At 34.3% G+C, this 21,708-nt stretch overlaps 1 pseudogene across 1 annotated transcript; it reads left to right on the top strand.

Annotated features, from left to right (window-relative positions):
* The first annotated feature begins 761 nt into the window (after positions 1-761).
* On the top strand, positions 762-19,155 carry LOC309663579 (large ribosomal subunit protein eL42 pseudogene; annotated as a pseudogene). Its single transcript has one exon. The product of its transcript is annotated as a large ribosomal subunit protein eL42 pseudogene (transcript).
* The last annotated feature ends 2,553 nt before the right edge of the window (positions 19,156-21,708 follow it).

The raw sequence follows: 21,708 nt of genomic DNA, 5'->3' as shown, positions 1-21,708 counted from the left end.
ATTTGTTTGTTTACTTTTCTAGTTTGTACCTCTAAGAAGAAATGAGGTAGTTCACCCTCAGAATCTGAAATCTTTGAAAGCTATAGGGAAAAAAGTTTGCTACAATCTCATGGGAACAGCAAAATTCCTATTGGATTTCTTTTCCATTGCTCATTTCCTCAGAAAATAGCTACAATCATTTCTTAGATTGCCTATCTCGGGTTTGAAAGAGAAAGATTTAAATACTTGAGATCAATTACTCATTTTAAACTGAGGAACTCCTTGAATATTATCCTCCAGAGAAATGGTAGGCTTGAATAGTTGACATGATTCCCCCCAAAATGATTGTGTTTGGATGTTTCTTTGAAGTGCATAGCCTTACATTTCTATTTAGTTTTGGTACTCTACTTCTGATTAGAATTGGGATGGACCACTTTTCTCCCTCAAATTTTCATACTGGCCATATTAGACCCAACTGGATAATCCTAGATATTGCAAAAAACTTAAAGGCCATATGGTTCACTTTACTATCAAGATTGAACATTGCCTCCACTACATATTCAGCAAGTTCTACTTGTATAATCAACCTATGTAATGAACACAATCTTATCTTAATGGTTAAATATCACTTCTGTGATAACAGCTAGATAGGTGTTTAATCACCCACTCCTCTACCATTACCACCACTGTGGGATACCCAAAAGATTAAATTCAAATCTTTCAAATGAGAGAGAAAGAGGGAAAGTGGAAGGAAGGAAGGGAGGGAGGGAGGGAGGAAGGGAGGGAGGGAGGAAAAAAGGTTTACTGCCTTCTCTCCCTGGACAAACAGGAAGCATGCTTTAGAAAAGGGATATTGAAGGATATAAGTGTTCCTAACTTACTTGATCATATGTATATTTAAGGCCCAAACTAAGAGCCAGTCTCAGCAATGAGATGAGAATTTGGTGTATTTTAAATGCTTTAACACATAAAAGCATTCATTACAGAAAATGGTAGGAGAAAAAATTAGTATTTAACATTGGAAGAAGAGGATTATTAGACCCCACAGAACTGGATAATTCAAAAAATTAAAAAAGAGGATACAGATATAGGATGTGGAAATTCCCACAGTCTGATTATGCTGATTAATTAACTTGCATGTCATATTTGGAATTTAATATTAGCATAAGTTTAATATTAGTATTTAGTAATTAATATTTGTGTTCATGTGTGCATGTCTGTATGTATGTTCATGATCTATGTATGTATCTTTATACATAAACTCTAGAAAAATCACATTATTTCTTATTCATTGAAATATTCCATTAATTTAATGTAAACAAATTTGTTGTATTTTTTAATTTAGGAGATAAATACCAAGCTTTGGATATCTCTGATTTGGATAGTCTCTGACTGACACTTCTGTCAAAATTCTGGTACTTGTAGTTCACAGATCACTCAGACAGCATCCCATAAAACAGTAAGTCTTATCACTGCTATATCTTTCCTTGAATTCTTAAAGGGATTAGGAAATTCATTACCTCCATGGTAGCTCTCCCATGTTGGAGAGAGTACAGCCAATATGTAAACGTCACTAGAATTCAAGGAGAAGTCAACATTATCAGAGACAACGTTCTAAGAATGAGGCCTATGGAACAAATTCAGGACATTTCCCCAGAACAAAAAATAGGACTAAACTGTTTTCGTCATTATTTTGAATTTGCTAAAAGTTACCCCAATACATCTAAAACTCACAGGACTAAGATTCTTAAAGAATTGGTATATTGTGCATAAAGGAAAAAGATATGGAATACTAAGATGTTTAGGAGTATACATTACAAAAGCAAGATCAGTACAAAGAGTTGTTATTATGGCCTAGGATGTATTTTTGAGATATTTGTGTTCAAACAGAGAATAACTTGCCATGAATAACTAGAGTCTGTCTCGGGTTCTCATTGAGTTGAACTCAAGCAGATTTGTCTGTTGTGAATCTTGATAGGATTTCCTCCTATGGCATCAGGCTATTCTACCATTCACCAGCCAGTTGGTTACCTTAGCATCTCCCTTTGTTATATTGAGTAATCATAGAAATATAAAGTAGAACAGGATCATATTCCTCTAATCTACCCTCGTGTACAATGCAAACAATGATTTTAACAACATATTGGAAAACTGGTGATCCAGTTTTTACTTCAGCACTTCAGTGATGGGGAGCTCACACCTAACAAGGAAACATAGTCCATCACTGGATATTTCTGTTTTTCTTGATGTTGGACTGAAGCATGTTTCCATGTTTATTCCATATGTTAGAATTTCAGGAGCTAGACATGATAGCCACCTTTAGACATCTAAATGGTTATCAGTTTCCCTTCCACATCATCTCTCTCTGTTTTCCAAATGTTTCAGCAATTGTAGATGTGGTAGATTTTGGTGTCCCTTCACTATACTTTATCTTCTCCTCTAGATAAGCTCTAATTAGTAACTTGATTATAAAATATACCCTCCTGCAAGTACAGAAACATCTCACTATCTAGTAGTGGGCAGGTAATTTTTGCACTGTCCAAAAGAGAATATACCTGTTAGTTCAGGGACCTGGAAACAAAGAAGTGAATTTTCATTTTGACTCTGCCATTCACATTGCATTTGACTTGAGGAAAACGCCATATTATCCCAAAGATGCTAGGAAATTATTAAATTTATGATAAGGTGTTATATTAAAGCTCTTTGACATTCAGGGATAAATCATGTCAAATAGTTACAAAGTAATGATGGTAAAGGTAATGATTTCTATTCAGCTTTTGAAAGAAGAATTTAAAATAGTGTCAGCAAGTTGATATCAGTGTTCCTTTCAAGTAGTCAGAAATTGTTGTCAAAATTTTAGGAGCTCTGCTTGATGAATTTCTTGTCTAGGAGCCTAGCATATATTGAGATTCTGAAGGATACTTTCATTGATTGCTGTTTTAAATGTTAATTTCACTGGTTTTGCATTTCCCATTTCTACCTCTTTTTGCTACTTCAGTTATAACACTGAACTCATTTACAATTTATTGTTAACTTTATTAAAATTTCATGAAATGACAGTAAAATTGGTTAAGCCATGGAGACAACTTAGTTTGCTGGAGTTTCCCATTTTCTGATCAGGTGAAATATCTTTGTAGAAATCCTTTGCACCAAACACTTAACACCACACATTAAGTAAATATAATGCATGCTTATGTTGCTTTAACTAATATCTGTGTTGTTAAGTAATATCTGAGGACAATCTCGTATGAGCTCTAATCTCACTGAAATAGAAAAATACTAGGAAAAGCCAACTAAGATTAATACAAGTCGCTTCTACTCCACAAATCGCACATCCTTCACAATACAGTGAAAGTGATATTTCTAAATTACAAATTTAGTTATATAAGTCCTTTGTACAAACCTCTAAAGAACAATGTTTAAAGTCATGTCTATGGATATTTCATCTTCAGAGATGAAAGAAGAGAATAGATGACAGCCTGCATACAGAAAATTTCAGTAAGATTACTGTTTTCCCTGACTAAAGACAAGTAAAAGTCGTACTGAATTTCTTTCATTTTGAACAATTAGAGTAAAATTTGTTCTGCACAAGAATGTTTTCAACTTTGTTATTAATGGCTACCCAAGCAAGATAGAACAGATCAATCCATTGGAATTGGCACGTACTTTTCTGAATGAATCTTCAGAATAAAAAAGCCAGTGAGAATTAAGGAACACCAGCCTTTTCAATACAATGGTCTCATAGGAGACAAACCATTGAAGCATAGACCTTGTTTAAAGAGGACCAGGAGAATTAGACATTATTAAGCATACTGATGTGCACATCTTGCATGTTTGGAATCTTTGAAATAATTCCCATTTTGAATGGGCAACAAAAATTGGGACACAGAAAAATACAAGACAAGTGCCACAGGAGTCACTAAAAGAATACCCAGGATCCGTAACATCAATCTAGAGCAATAATAGATCATTATCTAAACTATGAGTCCAGCTTTGGGCACAGGGTTGGAAGACTTAGGAGAACAGGCAAATTGTACCACTACGCACAATTGCAGACATGCTTTGCTTAAACACCTAATGTTAAGTGTACTCAATTTGAACCCACAATTCTTTTAGCTGTCTTAGAAGTTATATGCCGTAAATGCCTATGCATAATACCCTTACAAGACATGTCCAAATCCTAATTCCTAGAACCTGTAAATATGCTACCTTTTATGGCAAAAGGGTTTTTGCCAGTGTAATTAAGTGAACAATCTTGAGATAAGGAGATTATCCTGGTCCTTATAAGTAAGAGGAAGGGAGGAGGCTCAGAGCCAGACACACCTGAAGATGCTACAATCTTGGCTTTGAAAATGGAAGAAAGGATTAGTTGTCAAGGAATTCAGGCAGTCTCTAGAAGTTGGAAAAAGCAAAGAGACAGATTTTCTTTTATAGTTACCAGAAAAAAACATACACGTACAGCCCTGCAGACATTTTATTTGTAGCTCAGTGAAACCCATTTTAGACTTTTGGCCTACAGAATTGTAAGATAATAAATTTGTGTTATTTTAAACCATTATGTTTATGATAATTTGTTACAGTGGCAATATAAAACTAACATAATGGTATAACATCACTGACAAGATGAAGTCCAAACTTTCTACCATAAACTTCAATTCCCTCCAGGCCCCCATCCTACCAATTTCTTTATTCACATCTTCTAATACCCTTGGATAAGCACTTACTCTCTGATAATATTAAACTACTTGTACTTCCTAGGTTTTATTTTTTTAATTAAACTTTATATTTCAAATTGTAGGTTCACATGGGATTGTAAGAAATAATACAGAGAAATCCCTTGTATTCTTTGCCCAGTTGTCTCAAAATTTTTGTACTATAATCTTCCAGAGTTATAGTACAGTACCACAAACAAGATACTGACATTGATAGACCCTGAGGACTAAAACTCCCTCTTGAAGGTAGTAAAGCACAAAGATAAAACTTGGACGCTTGATGACCTTGTAAGCTTCTCAACTAAACTACTCTGCAATTAACGTCCTACTTCTAGGCTTCTTCTTACGTGAGATAATAAATTCTCTTCTTATTAAGGCCATTTTTAATATTGAGTTTTCTATTATTTGCAACCTAAAGCATCCTAACTGCTTCAAGTTTTAGCACTGCGTTAACCTATCTCTCTAGTGCAGATAGGTAATACAAAAATGACATTTTATAAAAACAGTGCAGTTGAGAAATGCTTGCCAGTGGTCGCAGCTTAACTGAGACGTAAGGTCACAAGGCAAACCACTGTCACCAAAATTGGAGAAACCAACAAGTGAATACAAAGAATCATAACTTACCAGAGCAGAAATCACAAGTTGAAACCTCTGCAGCAATCAGTGCCGTGGTAGGGAAACCAGAACTGTAATTGATACATTGCAGGACGCTCAGTGTAGACAACTCTGAGAGTAACAAATTCCAGAGAACTCATTCATGGGGTGGGGGGAACTTTTGTGGGTTCCACCTTCTAGACTCGTACCAAGTTCTCACAAGAACATCAGAGAAAAATCCCCTGCTGCTGCTGTAAGAGGCAGGGAAGATCCACCATTTTGAAATACCCCAGAGCATTCTGTTCTTCTTAACAAGGTCTGCCCTCAAGAGAAACTATTTAACCAGAGATTAAACTGCAGGTGTTTTATCAGAACTTAACTGACCTAGGGGAAGGGAAATACCCAACCTCAGCTGACTCTAATCTTCCACAGGGATAAAGGGAAATACCCCGCTCCAGACCCACCTAGCCTTCCATGTGGGAGAAGGAAAATACACAACTTCAGTTCACTCTGGCCATCCTGTCCCACCTAATGTTCTGGTGAGGGAAATGAAAATCACTGGTGAAGTTCATGGTCCAGGCACAGGCTTCCTGGAAGATTGGGACCTACTCATAGGATTAGAATGCTTCACCTTCCCCAACATCTTACCACCACATTACTACAGGCCTATGTATGACAGTTTCTTTTACTTGGTATATCATGCTCAACTATCAAGAAAAAGTTACAAGGCATCAAGATGTACTAAATGACAAAAAACACAGTTTGAAGAGACAAAACAAACCTCAGAACAAAATTAAGATATGTATGATAGGGATGCTGAAATTATCTGACTGAGGATTTAAAACAACCATGAATAATATGCTAAGGGCTCTAATGGATAAAGTAGACAGCATGCCAGAGCAGATGGGCAATGTAAAGCAGAGAGGTGGAAATTCTAAGCAGGAACCAAAAAGAAAAGCTAGAGGTCAGAAGTACTATTACAGAAATGAAGAATGCCTTCTTTGGGCTTATTATATAGGACACAGCTGATGAAAGAATTGCTGAGTTTGAAAATATTTCAATAGAAACCTCCAAAAATGAAAAGCAGACAGAAGAAAAAAGACTAAAACCAAAACAAACAAACAAACACCAGAACTGTACCTTGAAAAATTGTCCTTCAAAAGTGAAGGGGAAATGAAGACTTTCTCAGACAAACAAAAATTGAAGGAATTTTTTGCCAGTAGACCTGCCTTGCAAGTAATATTAAAAGAAGTTCTTCAGAGATAAGGAAAATGATATAGGTCAGAAATCCAGTTCAAATAAAAAAAGGAAGAGCATCAAAAAGGTTAAGTGACGGTAAAATAACACTTTTATTTTTCTTATTCTTAATTAATCTAACAGATAACAGTTTGTTCAAAATAATAATAGCAAAAATGTATTTGATCATGCATACTTACGTATACAACTTATGTATATACGATATACATATAAATGCTGATATATGCTTATGTATAAGTGAAATGAATGACAACAATGATACAAAGGACAGGAAAAAGGAATTAGGGTTATTTTATTATTATAAAGTACTGTACTCACACTACCCCTGAGGTATTATAGTATTATTTGAAGGTAGAATTAGATTAGTTGTAAATATATATTGCAAACTCTAGAGAAACCACTAAAAAAAAGTTTAAAAAAAGTATAAATGATATATACTAAGAAAGAAAGGAGAGAATATGGAATCACACAAAATGTTCATTTAAAACAAAACAAAAAAAGAGGCGGGGGGAACACATTCAGGAGACAAAAACATGAACAAAGAACAAGGGCAACAAATAGAAAATAGTAACAAATATGGTAGATATTAATCCAATTACATCAATAATCATTTTGTTCATCAATGGTCTAAATCCACCAATAAAAGAGATTATCAGAATGGATCAAAAAACAAAAGCCAACTATCTATTGTCTATAAGAAATGCACTTAAGTATAAAGACACATATGGATTAAAATCAAAAGGTTGGGGAAAGATATATCTTTCTAACACTAATCAAAAGTAAGTGGCAGTAGCTATATAATTTCATACAGAGCAGACTTCAGACCAAGGAAAGTTAACAGGAATAAAGAGGATCATTACATAATGATAAAAGGCCAATTTTCCAAGAAGCCATAAAAATACTTAAGATCTAACAAGAGAGCATCAAACTATATAAGGGAAAAACTGATAGAACTGCAAGGAAAATAGATGAATACACTATTATAGTCGGAGACTTCAACATTCCTTTATCAGAAATAGTACAGCAGGCAGAAAATCATTAAGGACATAACTGAACTCAATAACATCATCAATCACTTGGGTATCATGGACATCTAACATTGCTTTATCCAACAACAGCAGAACATACTTTTTTCTCAAGATAACATGGAACATTCACCAAGATGGGCCACATCCTGGGCCATGAAACACACCTAAACACATTTTTAGAAATAGAAATTATATAATGTCTACTATTACACCACAATGGAATTAAACTAGAAACCAATAATAGCTAGAAAATCTCAAAACACTTGTAAATAATAATAATAAATAACACATGGGTCAAAGAAGAAATCTCAAGAGAAATTAAAAATATTTTGAACTAAATTAAAATGAAAATACAACTTATCAAAATTAGTGGAGTACAGTGAAAGCAGAGCTTAGAGGAGAATGCATAGCATTGAAAGCAAACATTTCTAGAAAGGAAGAAAGATTGAAAATCAATCATCTAAACTTCCACCCAAGGAAACTAGAAAAAGAAGAGCAAATTAAATTCAAGTAAGCAGACAACAATAAATTAGAAGAATCAGAACTGAAGTCAATGAAACTGAACACAGGAAATCCATAGAGAAATTCAACAAAACCAAAAGTTGATTATTTGAAAGTATCAGTAAAATCAATAAGTACCTATCCAGGTGAACTAAGACAAAAAGAGAGGACACATTAACTAATATAAGAAATGAGAACAGGTACATCATTGTACATGTCATGGATATCAAAAGGATAATAACTAAATACTATGAAAAACTCTATGCCTACAAACCTGATAACCTAGATGAAATTGACTAAATCCTTGAAAGATGCGATCTGCCAAATTTCACACAAGGAAAATAGCCAACCTGAATAGACTTATGTCCCTTAAAATACTGAATCAATAATTAATAGCATTTCAAAACAGCACCGACCCAGGTGGGTTTACTAGTGAATTCTTCCAAATATTTATGGAAGATATTATACCAATTCTCTATAGTCTCTTTCAGAAGACTGAAGTAGAGAGAGTACTTCCTAACTCATTCTCAAAGGTCAGCATTACTCTAATATCCAAACCAGACAACGACATTACAAGAAAGAAACTGCAGATCAGTATCCTTTGTGAACATAAATGCAAAATTCTTCAACAAAACATTAGCAAAATAAATCAAACATGTATTGATATGAAAAAAAGTATACACCTAAACCAAGTGAGACTTATCCCAGATATGAAGGGTTGATTCAAAATTCACAAATCAATTAATGTATTTATCCCATCAACAGACTAAAAAAGAAAAACATGATCATATCAATAGATGTAGAGAAAGCAATTTGACAAAATTCAACATTTTTCATCATTAAAATCTCTTGGGAAACTAGAAATATAAAAGACCTTCCACAACTTGATAAAGACTATCTACAAAGAAATTACATCTTAAAATCATATTTAATGATAAGAAACTCAAAGTTTTCCCACTAAAACCAGGAACAAAACAAGCATGTCCTCTCCCACCACTATTTTTCAACATTCTATTGGAAGTCTTAGCAAATGCAATAAAACAAGAAAAGGAAATAAAAGATATACAGATTAGGAAGGAAGAAATAAAACTGTCTTTGTTCACAGATGATATGATGCTCTATGTAGAATATCTGAAAGAATCACAAAAAGCCATCTGGAACTAATAATTGATTACACCAAATTTGTAGGATACAAGGTTAACATGCAAAAGTCAACTGTTCTCCTATACACCAGCAATGAATAAATGAAATTTGAAATTAAAAACATAATACAACTTATACCACACCCAAAAATGAATACTGAGGTATAAATCTAACAAAATATGTATAATATCTTTATGAGGAAAACTACAAAACTCTGTTTAAGAAAATCAAAGAACTAAGTAAATGGAGAAACATTTCATGTTTATGGACAGGAAGACTCAACACTGTCAAGTAGTCAGTTCTTCCCAACTTGATCTATGAATTCAGTGCAATCCCAATGAAAATCCTAGCTAGTTATTTTGTGGATATTGATGAACTGAGTCTAAAGCTTATATGCAGTGGCAAAAGACCCAGGATAGCCAACACAATATTGTTGGAGAAGAACAAAGTTGGAGAACTGACACTACTCAACTTCAAGACTTACAATAAAACTACAGTAATTAAGACAGTGTAATATTGGGAAAAGAATAGACAAATAGATAAATAAAACAAAATAGAGATTCCATAAATAGACCCACATAAATATAGCCAACTGATCTCTGACAAAGAAATAAAGGCAATACAATGGAGCAAAGATAGTCTTTTCAACAAATGGCATTGAAACACTGGCCATCACAGGCGAAAAAAGAAAGAAAAAAAAAAAAAAAAGAAAAGAATGTTAACACAGACCTTACACTCTTCACAAAAACTAACTCGAAAATAGATCACAGACCTAAATGTAAAATACAAACTTATAATACTCCTAAAGATAACGTAAGAGAAAATCTAAATGACCTTGGGTTTGGCAATGACTTTTTAGATAAAACACGAAAGGCATGATCTATAAAGAAAAGAATTGCTACGTTAGACTTCATTAAAATTAAAAACTCCTGCTCTGCAGAAGACAATGTTAAGAGATTGAAAAGATAAGCCACAGACTGGGAGAACATGTTTGCAAAAGACACATCTGATAAAGGACTTTTATCCAAAGTATACAAAAACTCTTAAAACTCAACAATAAGAAACAATTGGATAAAAAATGGGCCAAAGACCTTAACAGACACCTCATCAAAGATTTACAGATAGCAAATAAACATAGAAATACATTCTCCACATCATATGTCATGAGGGAAATGCAAATTAAAACCACAATGAGATACCACTATACACCTATTAGAATGGCCAAAATCTGGAATACTGACAAAACTAAATGCTGACAAGAATGTGAAGCAACAATAAATCTCATACATTGTTGGTAGAAATACAAAATTGTACAGTGATTTTGGAAGACAGTACAGCAATTTCTTACAAAATAAAAAATACTCTTACCATAAATTCCAGCAACAACACTCCTTGGTATTTCTCAGAAGTGTTTAGAACTTATGGCCACACAAAACCTGCATAAAGATATTTGTAGCAGCATTATTCATAATTATCAAAACTTGGGGGAACCAAGATGTCCTTTAACATCTGATGAATGGATATTAAACTATGGTATATCTAGACAATGGACTATTATTCAGTACTTTTAAAAAATGAGCTATCAAGTTATAAAAAGACATTGGAGGAAACTTAAATGCATATAACCAAGTGAAAGAAGGCAATCTAAAAAGACTACATACTGTATGATTCCAACTATATGATATTCTAGAAAAAAAAATTATGGAGATGATAAAATGATCAGTGGTTGCCAGGGGTTGGGGGAGAGAGGGATAAATAGGCATAGCACCAAGGATTTTTAAGGACCAGTGAAACTACTTTATACTATATTATAATGGCAGCTACATGCCATTATAAATTTGTCCAAACCCATACAATGTACAACACTAAGAGCGAACCCTAGTATAATTATAGATTCTGGGTGATAATGAGGTGTCAATGTAGGTTTATCAGTTGTAACAAATGTACCACTGTTTTGTTTAATATTTGTTTAATAATGGGACAGCCTCTGCATATGTCAAGGCAGAGGGTATACAGGAAATCTCTCTACCTTCTCCCCAGATTTGCTGTGAACTTAAAGTGACCTAGAAGTAAAGTCTATTTTTGAAAAACAGAAAAAGAAAAAATCAAGAGAAACTATCAAACTGCTTTTCACAACAACTCTATCATTTTATGTTTCCACCAGCAATATATAAATGATCTAGTTTCTCCGCAGCCTCATCACTACTTGGTGTTGTTACTACTTTTTATTATAACCATTATGATAGGTGTGTAGTGTTATCTAAATACGGTTTAATTTTCATTTCCCTATTTGCTAATGATGTTGAACTTCTTTTCATGTGTTTGTTTGTGATCTGCATTTCCTTATTAGTGATATACCTCTTCATACCTTTTGCTCATTTATAATTATATTGCTTTTTGTTTACTCTTGAGCTTTGAGATGTCTTTATATTCCTACATACTAATTCTTTGCTTGGATAACTAGTTTGCAAATATTTTTCTCTTAGTTTGTAGATCATCTTTTCATCCTCTTAACAAATTCTTTTGTAAAGCCAGTGTTGTTAATTTTGATGAAGTCAAAATGATTATTTCTTCTGGATTGAGCTTTTGGTGTCAAGTCTAAGACCTCTTTGCTTAGATCCTGAAGATCTTCCTCTATGGTTTTTTCTTGTTTTGTTTTCTTACTAAAAGTTTTATAGTTTCACATTTTACACCTAAGTTCATGAACTATTGCAGTAATTTTCTTACAAGATATAAGACATAGGGCAAGTTTCATTTTTTTGTTATGGATGTCCACTTGCTTCAGCACAGTTTGCTGAAAAGTCTATCCTTCCTCCATTGAATTGCTTTGGCAACTTTTTAAAAAATTATATTGTGAGTCTATTCCTGGGTTTTTATTATGTGTCATTGAAGTACTAATCCCTCTACTAATACCTCACAGTCTTGGTTAAAGTAGCTAAGGGAAATGTCTTGAGCTTTCCTGTGATGCGCAATCGGAACGAGGCAGGAACGTGGACGTCGGGCTTCCGGTTTTCACCTTGAAGACACCTCTAACTGCAAAGATGGTCAATGCACCAAAAACCCGAAGGACTTTCTGTAAGAAATGTGGAAAGCATCAGCCTCACAAAGTGACCCAGTATAAGAAGGGCAAAAATTCCCTGTATGCCCAGGGAAAAAGGCGTTATGATCAGAAGCAGAGTGGCTATGGTGGGCAAACAAAGCCAATTTTCCGGAAGAAGGCTAAAACCACAAAAAAGATCGTGCTGAGTCTTGAATGTGTTGAGACCAACTGCAGATCCAAGAGGATGCTGGTTATTAAGAGCTGCAAGATTTTGAACTCGGAGGAGATAAGAAGAGAAAGGGCCAAGTGATCCAGTTCTAAGCTTTGGGAATCTTTTGTTCCTCTATTTTTAAGAGGAAAATGTGGAAGCTGTAGAAAAATTGCCTGTATGAGAATAAATACAGTGATATTCTTTAAAAAAAAGTTTTGAAACTGGGTATAGTGATTCCTCCAGATTTATTTTTTTTAATATGTTTACTATAGTTCCTTTGCGTTTCCATAAAATCTGTGCAATAATCCTTTTTCATATTAACAACACATCTTGATGGGATTTTGGTAGAGATTTTGTTAGACCTGTATATAAATTTGGGGAGAATTAGCATCTTTATTATGTTGAGTCTTCCCATCCATGAGCACAGTATGACTCTCCATTTATGTAGATCTTCTTTGACTCCTTTCCTCAGTATTTTGTAATTTTAGGCACGCAGATTCTGTACGTGTTTTTCCATTTATACCTAAGTACTTTATTTTATTTTGAGCAATTGTAAATTGGTTTTGTTTCTACATGTTTATTGTTAGTATAAAGAACTACTATATTGATTTTTGCATGATGATCTTCTATATTACAATCATACTCAACTCATTTATTAGTTATAGATTTTTATAGTTTCCTTGGAGTTTTCTATGTAGACAATCATTTCATCTACAAGTAGGTCAGCTTTATTTATTCATTTCTAATCAATATACCTGTTATTTCCTTTCCTTGCCTCATTGTACTGACAATAACTTCCAGCAATTGTTAGATAAAGGTAGTGAGAGTGGATTTTTTTGCCTTGCTCTTGATCTTAGGTGAAAAACACTCAGTCATTCACAGTTAAGGGTTTTATCAGTTGTAAGTTTTTGGTAGATGTTCTTCAAGTAGAAGAAGTTCCTTCCTCTACCCCATTCCTAGTTGGAAGAGTTGTTGTATGTTGTCAAATGTTATTTCATAATTAGTTGATAAGATCATGTGCTTTTTCTTCTTTAGCCTGCTGGTATAGTGCATTGCATTAATTGACATTTGAATGCTGAACCAGACTTACGTACCTAGAATAAATTCCAGTTGATCAGCCTCAGTAATTATTTTTATTCATTTCTAGATTAGATTTGCTAATATTTTGTTGAGGATGTTTACATCTAAGTTCACCATATGTAGAATTTATGGTTGACATTCCTTTTTTTCCAGTACATAAAATATGGCCTTCATAGTTTCAGGTGAGAAATCTGATTCAATCAATTTGAGTTGTTGTCACTCTATACATCTATTTAGGCATCCAAGAGATGAGATGGAAACCCCATCCAAAATTTAGATTTGGAGACTGATGGTGCCAAACATGCACCAAGGAGGTAAGAAAAGGTTTATTCCTCTCATAATGACATTTTCCGGAAAGAGCATAGCAGATTCCCAAGCAAATCCAGATATCACTTGAAGTAGCAGGAAAAGGAGACTGACAGATTTTATTGTGGTTAGGGGCATCAACGTAGGTACCAGTTCCTGCATGTAGTGGGGGAATGGAAACTCAGCCCCTCCTTGGAAACCCCCACCTCCATAGACCTACATCACAGTTAAGAGAGGAAGGCAGAATGTCAACTACCCCCACCTTCCACCACATTGTTTCACCTTATCGATGGCAAAATGATGGAGGCTCAGCTCTTCACCGGGCCCCACTCATGTGTTGGGGATTCAAAGAAACAGTGGGAAGCAGAATACTAACTAGCAATACCTGACACCCTAGATTGCCTTATTTCAAGCAGTTTCCTCTGTCAGAAATCTCTCTCCCTTTATATTCACCTGGACCGCTTTACGTATACCCACCAATAAGTCTTCTTTGAATTTTCAAGTTGAGAAAATTACTGTCTTGAGAGTCTCATGGCATTTGTAGCTTATGATGTAATTTTTTTCTCTTTGTATGTTTGTTCTTCCATAGACTATAAATTCCTCAAGAGTAGTTTCTCTAGCCATAGCCCATACTAAGTCCTCACTATTGAACTAAACCGAATGATTATAAACATTATATGAAGTTTGCTATTCTTTCTTTTTAAGTTGTATAAAATAAGTTTATGTAAATTAGAAAAACTAAGATGTGGGGTAAAAACAGGTGTTATTAATATAACCATTTCCCCTTAATTAGTTTATCTCTGAGTATGAACCAATTATCACCAAGTGAGGAGATTCTTCCCTGTCCCTTTCTCAGAAGAGGAAGTGCAGGACAATACAGTCTGGAGCAGATTATGAACATTATTTTAGAGCAGACTTGAGGGGAAATGAGGGAAGTGAAGGGAATAAAAATCAAAGGAGGTATATTTTTTGGTGGCTGTCTCTAGTAATGGAAAATTAAACATATTTTATAAATCTTTATTAAAAAATCCGGTTTCAGTTAAAATGTTCTTATATTACTCCTCAAATTCACTCCTCTGCAACTATTTTTATTTCTAACCAAAAAAAGTCTTATGTGACTAAAACTTGAAATTGGTGTCAACCCATCAACAAAGTCAGATCATTACAATTCTTTTACAATGAGGAATTCATGCTGCTGCCAGTTTCTTGGATCTGAGATTCAAAGGCAGAAATATAAAACTGCTGCTGCACTTGACTGGATTACAAAATAAGCAGCAGTTAGCCTGGATGTCAGAAACTTTAAAGTTCTGGAGGAAAAAAGGCATTCCTTCAGGGGTTGCTCCAGGAACTTAGTCTGGGATCTGCCGAGCATCAGCAACAGAAAGAACTTGTGCTTTGCTGTTCTAGGAAAATTATAGGGAAAGTCTCAAATCCCGACTTCCCTGCTTACCAGTGTGCAATTGATCATGATATTTAAATTCTCAGCCTTAGTGTCTTCCACAGGATTAGGAGGGTACTTTGCCAAATTGCTGATTTCCTATGCTTGCAGCTATTGATAGTATCTACAGAACATGACTTAAAACATTCTTTAATCAAATTATTAGTGTTCATTTATGCATTATGAATATTTACCGCTTAGTAATGTACATTTTTATTTTGTGGGTTTGCTTTGTTTGTGTGAGAATATATATATTAACTTATAATATATATTACATATATATTAACTTAGCTCTTTTTCTGAAATTGTGTATTTCTACGTCCATTTGAAAACATGGTGGATAACATGGCCACAAAACATGATGACTTGGTTTGGTTAATTATAATATTGGTTTCTTATTTTCTCTGTCATTTACTGCTTCAGATAAATAAGGAAAAAAATAAAAGGTGTTTAATTTTTTAAGCACAGCAGCTTGCAGTGCCATTTGTAACAACAAATATACCTAAATCCCAATAGTAAATTTGAAATTAGGGTCCACACAAACAATCCTTTTAAATTTAATATGCCAACCATTTTAATTTCATGAGTAAATCAAGTACACAAGATATAATTTTTATACTTCAAATCTAACAAAATGACTAGATCTACAAAGGAAATTAAGATATATTACTTTTTTCCTATTTCAACCCAGTTCTTTAAAAACGTAATTTCTCCAAAAATTCAGAATTTCCACCTGTGCTGGTGGTTAAACTCTGAAGTGAGCCTTGTGTTTGGAGAGACTCCTCAGAAATGTGTTGTGTTGGTAAGTGTGGGCATTGGATTTCAGGGGACATCACAGACAGGGTTGGGAGGGTACTTTGCCACCTTGCTGAGTGCCTACACCTGCCACTAGTGCCTATAGGGCATGACTTCAGCATTGTTTATCAAATTATTTGTGTTCATTTATGCATTATGAACACATATTGCTTAGTGACGTACATTTTTTGTTTTGTGGGTTAGCTTTGTTTGTGTGAGGGGTATAGTCTCTAAAAGTTATGCAGAAATAGGTGCTAAATATGCTTTTCTAACACTTCTCTTAAGTGCAATTATGTGGCAACTTAAAGGTATGTCGATATAGATGAATATATAAAATGCATATTTGAAACTTGTGCTCCTTGTACTGTATACAGAAGTAGAAACATATGGGTGCACCTGAAACTTATATAATGTTACAAACCAATGTTACCTCAATAAAAAATAAATTTAATAAACAAGGTACTTAAATGATAACTGAGGGTAGAATAATATAAAATAATAAACAGTGGTTACACAACTTACCATAGTTTGGGAAAGGTCTTTGTAAAGTTTAACCTGAGATCCATAGCATAAAGACTTTTTCAGACAGAAAGCTAGCAGCGAAGGCTAGCTTGGTGAGAAAGGAACGGACAAAGATGAGAAACTGAAAGAAGGCCACAGTGGCCAGAACATACATGGAAGAGAGAGTAGAAAGAAACAAATTTGAAAGGCGTGAAGGGGCCTGATTATGTACAGTCTGATAGGCCACAGTAAGGAATTTGTATTTGTAATTGGGTGACATCATACAAGTGGAATATATTGAAAAAATTTTTAAGGAGAATAATATTGTCTAATTCATAATCTAAAAAGATTACTCTGATGCTATGTTTAAAAAAGGATTTAAATGAGGGCAAGATTTAAAGATGAGACTGGTTAGCAGGAAAGATATAATTTAAGTAGTTTGGATTCAAATAGTCATAGTGTATGCAGCAACATGGATAGACCTAGAGATTATCACACTAAGTGAAGTAAGTCAGGGAGAGAAAGACAAATATCATATGAATCACTTATATGTGGAATCTTAAAAAAATGATACAAATGAACTTATTTATAAAACAGAAACAGACTCACAGACTTCAAAAACAAACGTATGGTTACCAAATGGGAGGGATAAATTAGGAGTTTGGGATTAACATATACACACTACTGTATATAAAATAATCAACAATGACCTACTGTATAGCACAGGGAACTCTACTCAATATTCTATAATAACCTATATGGGAAAAAAATCTGAAAAAGAATGGATATATGTATATGTAAAACTGAATCACTTAGCTGTACACCAGAAACTAACACAACAGTGTAGATCAACTATATTCCAATATAAAATAAAAATTAAATTTAAAAAATAAAAAAAAAATAGTCATAGTGTAGACAGAGAAAAATGAATAAGCACAAGATATATTTAGAAAGCAGAAACAATAGGAGTGGCAGATTGATTGACTTGGGAGACTGAGGAAGACACTAAAGTTGCCAGCGTGAGCATCTTGGTGGGTGGTTTTAACAATTACTGAAGCAAGGAAATCCCAGAAGAGGATCAACTTTCTTGAATGAAATCAAGAGTTCCTTTTGGAAAATATTATTTGATATATCTATGAAGCATCCATTTGAAAATGTCAAGCAGTCCAGTAACTATATGAGTCTAAAGGTCAGGGGAGAACTGTACAGCAACAAAGATATTATGACTTATTACCATCAACACAAACTGCAACCTCTGTTCTGCCCACTCCTTGTAGATAAGCGTTCAAAAGTCAAATCTGAAATGTATGAATTTTTCATGTGTTGATTGAGGAAAAGTCAGAAGGAATTATGAGTACCACTCCTCAAGATAATCACAATGGATTTCCTTCTGGCATTATGTTCTCAATAAGTTCTCAAATTAGAAGTCTGCTCTTAATATCTTAATGCTCTCTAAACTAACAGTTGTATTCATAGAATGAAATAACTAATAGCAAATTCAAAGAAGGTACAACAACTCTGGTAGACATTTATATTTATCAGCTACATTGACTTTAGAGTAATATAAAAGCACATGCAATGCTAAATTTAATATAAGCCTAATTCTTAGGTCAATATTTGACTACTGGATTTAGTCACCAGCTACCAGAGTGATATTATATATTTACAGGAAGGACATCCCTTATCACTAACCTATCTTGCCACATGACTAAGAGTGAGATCATGTTACATGAAACCATTATGTTTGAAACATCTGAGTCAGTAGTATCACTGTTTTGATAATTCTTACATCAGTCATCATTCTGCTTCCAGAACCCTATACAATGTCTGACACATAGTAGAACATCATTGTTGAATGAATGCATAAAGATGCCCTAAATTCATGAATAGCAAGATTTAGGAGATCTAAAATTAGCAAATTAACTAGGAAATTTGTATTGCTCTACATTTGCTTCTCCTGTTTTTTATTTTCTTTTTTTTTTCCTTTTTGTTCTCTCTTGAGCTGCATGAAAACTACTCTCCTAGTTTTGCTTTTGTTTCTGCAAAAGCCCACTTACTGCTTTCTGTAGGAATAATAGAAAAATTAGCCTCCACGTGTTTGTACTTTTTTCCAGTTTTCTTCTTGTAAGTGAGTTCTAGTTTCATACTGTTGTGGTTGGAAAAGTTGCTTGATAATGATTTCAATCTTAAATTTTTAAGACTTGTTTTGTGGCCTATCATATAATTTATCCTGGAGAATGTTCTATGTGAACTTAAAAAGAATGTGTATTTTGCTGTTTTGTGATGGAGTGTTCTGTATATATGCTAAGTGAAATAAGCTAGACAGAGAAAGACAAATACCATGTGATTTCACTTATATGTGGAATCTAAAAAACAAAACAAATGAACAAACAAAAAACAAAATAGAAACAGACTCATAGAGACAGAGAACAAACTGGTGGTTGCCAGAGGGGAGAGAGGGCGGGGAATTAATGAAATAGGGGAAGGGGATTGAGAGGTACAAACTTCTAGTCACAAAATAAATGTCATGGGGATGTAATGTACAGCATAGGGAAGATAGTCAATAATATAATTATATAAATGTCAAATCACTATGTTGTACATAATATAATATATATAATATATATATTATATATATATATATAATATTGACACTAATATATACAATATTGTATGTCAACTATACTTCAATAAAAAATGAAAAGGAAAAAGAAATAGAAAAATTACTATGTGTCAGACATTGCTCTAATTACTTTAACTTTATTCTATGACTTCTTCTAGAGTCCTTGGAGGTAGTTGTCATGATTATCTGCCTCTTACCAAGCACAAATCACATAGATAATAAATCTGTAGAGTTAGGATGGCAGTATCTCCTATTTCTTCTTTTCTCTAGGATTCTACAGGGTTTCTATTTTTAACTTTAAGGTTTGTTTCTGAGTGGGTCACCCCTGTGTCTCCATAGCTTAATGGTCAGCTAATGTGTTTGGCAGATGTTGTGCTCAAAAATCTTGAACTTCCTCTCTCCGATGATCAATCTGTGTGTGGACTGGTGAGGGCATTCAAAGATCAGCCAATTCCCAAATCTTTTTTATACTCAATTCCCACTTGGCTGCCTCATGTGCCTTGTTTCCTAGACAGTCAGTTATGCACAGAGAGCTTATCTAACTAATCTATGTCTCCCAATAAATTCTAGCTGGTCCACCATTCACCCCAAACAGGACTGCAGTCTCAGGCTATCAAAGATGTTGTTCTCCTTCATTTGTTTCCTGCTGCATTTGCCATTTTCATCTACAAATCTTGTGTTTTCACATTCTGCACAAAATTGAGTCCACATCCTCTGTCAGCACAGCCGCAAGTTTATGCAGACAGCCCCAAGCTGATAAATTAACATTTCTCACTAACTAAGAGTGGGAGTAGGTAAGGAATAGAGCAACAGGCAAAAAGGCTAAAGACTCCTATTTTTCTTACCTGAAACTGTAGCAATTTTTCAAGAACAAATGATTCTCAGTTTCTCTTCTGCTTTTGATCATTTTCCCAGTGTCCAGGCCTTTTGGGGAGTAACTCTGTGTAGTGTTCTGTGTGTGTGTACAGGATCAGCAACCTATTCACTCTGCATAGGTGGGAGTCCTACTTTGGTGTTTACTGTTTTTTAAATACGGCTGAAATATCCACATAGCATCTTTATAGAAAGCACTCAGTGCATTTCCTCTCAAAATGAAAAGCCCTGTATTAGCATAGCATTTTTTTTAAAAACCTCATTTCAAATGAGTAAATATTATCCCAAGGGAAAAACACTGTATGTTTTGATCAATTTAGCAAAACACAAAACAGATTTGTCATGTTTAAACCATATTTTTAGTCATCTTTCTAGTCAGTGCTATTAAGTATAGCTACTAAGTTATTAGCTATCCTGACATTTTTCAATAGTTGTACAATATTATTCATTCTCTCAGACTATAGGATTTGAATAGAATAAATTCACTGTTATGAAAAAGGTCGTATTTTGACAAATTCAAATTACATTCAACATCATTAATTTTAATTCCACTTTAATTTTAATTCTACTAATTCTATATTTATGACCAAGTTAAGGCTATCCAGCTATAAAAATGGATTATCAACTTAACAAAGAGTATTTTTAATCAGAAGGGAAACATTTTACTCCATAAAAGAACAAATTATTTGAAGCCCATGAATACCATAGAGCAAATAATTGTATACATTTCATATGCTAATTATAAATAATCTTTAATGATTCATTAAAGCTGGTTTTTAGGCGTCTTAATAGGCCACACTATATTGCCCCAACATATCACTCTTTTGATCTGAATATAAGAAGCTATTTTATTATGGACTATACCTACCAAAAAAAAAAAGGATTATTAGATTTATTGTTAATATTTACGTCACGTCTCTAATAAAGACAATCACTGAGTTTTCAAAACACTATGTCAACTCTAAGCAGAATGGTGTTCAAAATTAACTATCTAGCCTTTGAGGGTGTTTTGGTACACTTTCTCTATGTTCCCAGAGTATCTATGCATGTAACTCATAATTAATTATATCCAGTGAGTAACAGTGTCAAACACCTAGAAAGCATGCAATAATTATTGAAATGGGGGAGACCTTCAAGACGGTGGAGGAGTAAGACGTGGAGATCACCTTCCTCCCACAAATACATCAGAAATACATCTACATGTGGAACAACTCCTACAGAACACATACTGAATGCTGGCAGAAGACCTCAGAATTCCCAAAAGGCAAGAAAATCCCCATGTACCTGGGTAGGGCAAAAGAAAAAACAGAGACAAAAGAATAGGGATGGGCCCTGCACCTCTGGGAGGGAGCTGTGAAGGAAGAAAAGTTTCCACACACTAGGAAGCCCCTTCACTGGCAGAGACAAGGGGTGGCCCTGGTCTGGGAAGATCCCACATACCGCGGAGCAACTGGGCCCGTGAGCCACAATTACTGAGCCTGTGCATCTGAAGCCTGTGCTCCGCAACAAGAGAGGCCGCAACGGTGAGAGGCCTGCGCACCGCGATGAAGAGTGGCCCCCACTTGCCGCAACTAGAGAAAGCCCTCGCACAGAAACGGAGACCCAACACAGCCAAAAATAAATAAAT

Source organism: Balaenoptera physalus (genome assembly GCF_965194825.1).
Source record: "Balaenoptera physalus genome assembly, chromosome: 7".
NCBI classification, from domain to species: domain Eukaryota; kingdom Metazoa; phylum Chordata; class Mammalia; order Artiodactyla; family Balaenopteridae; genus Balaenoptera; species Balaenoptera physalus.
This window is presented reverse-complemented; position numbering and strand designations above follow the sequence as displayed.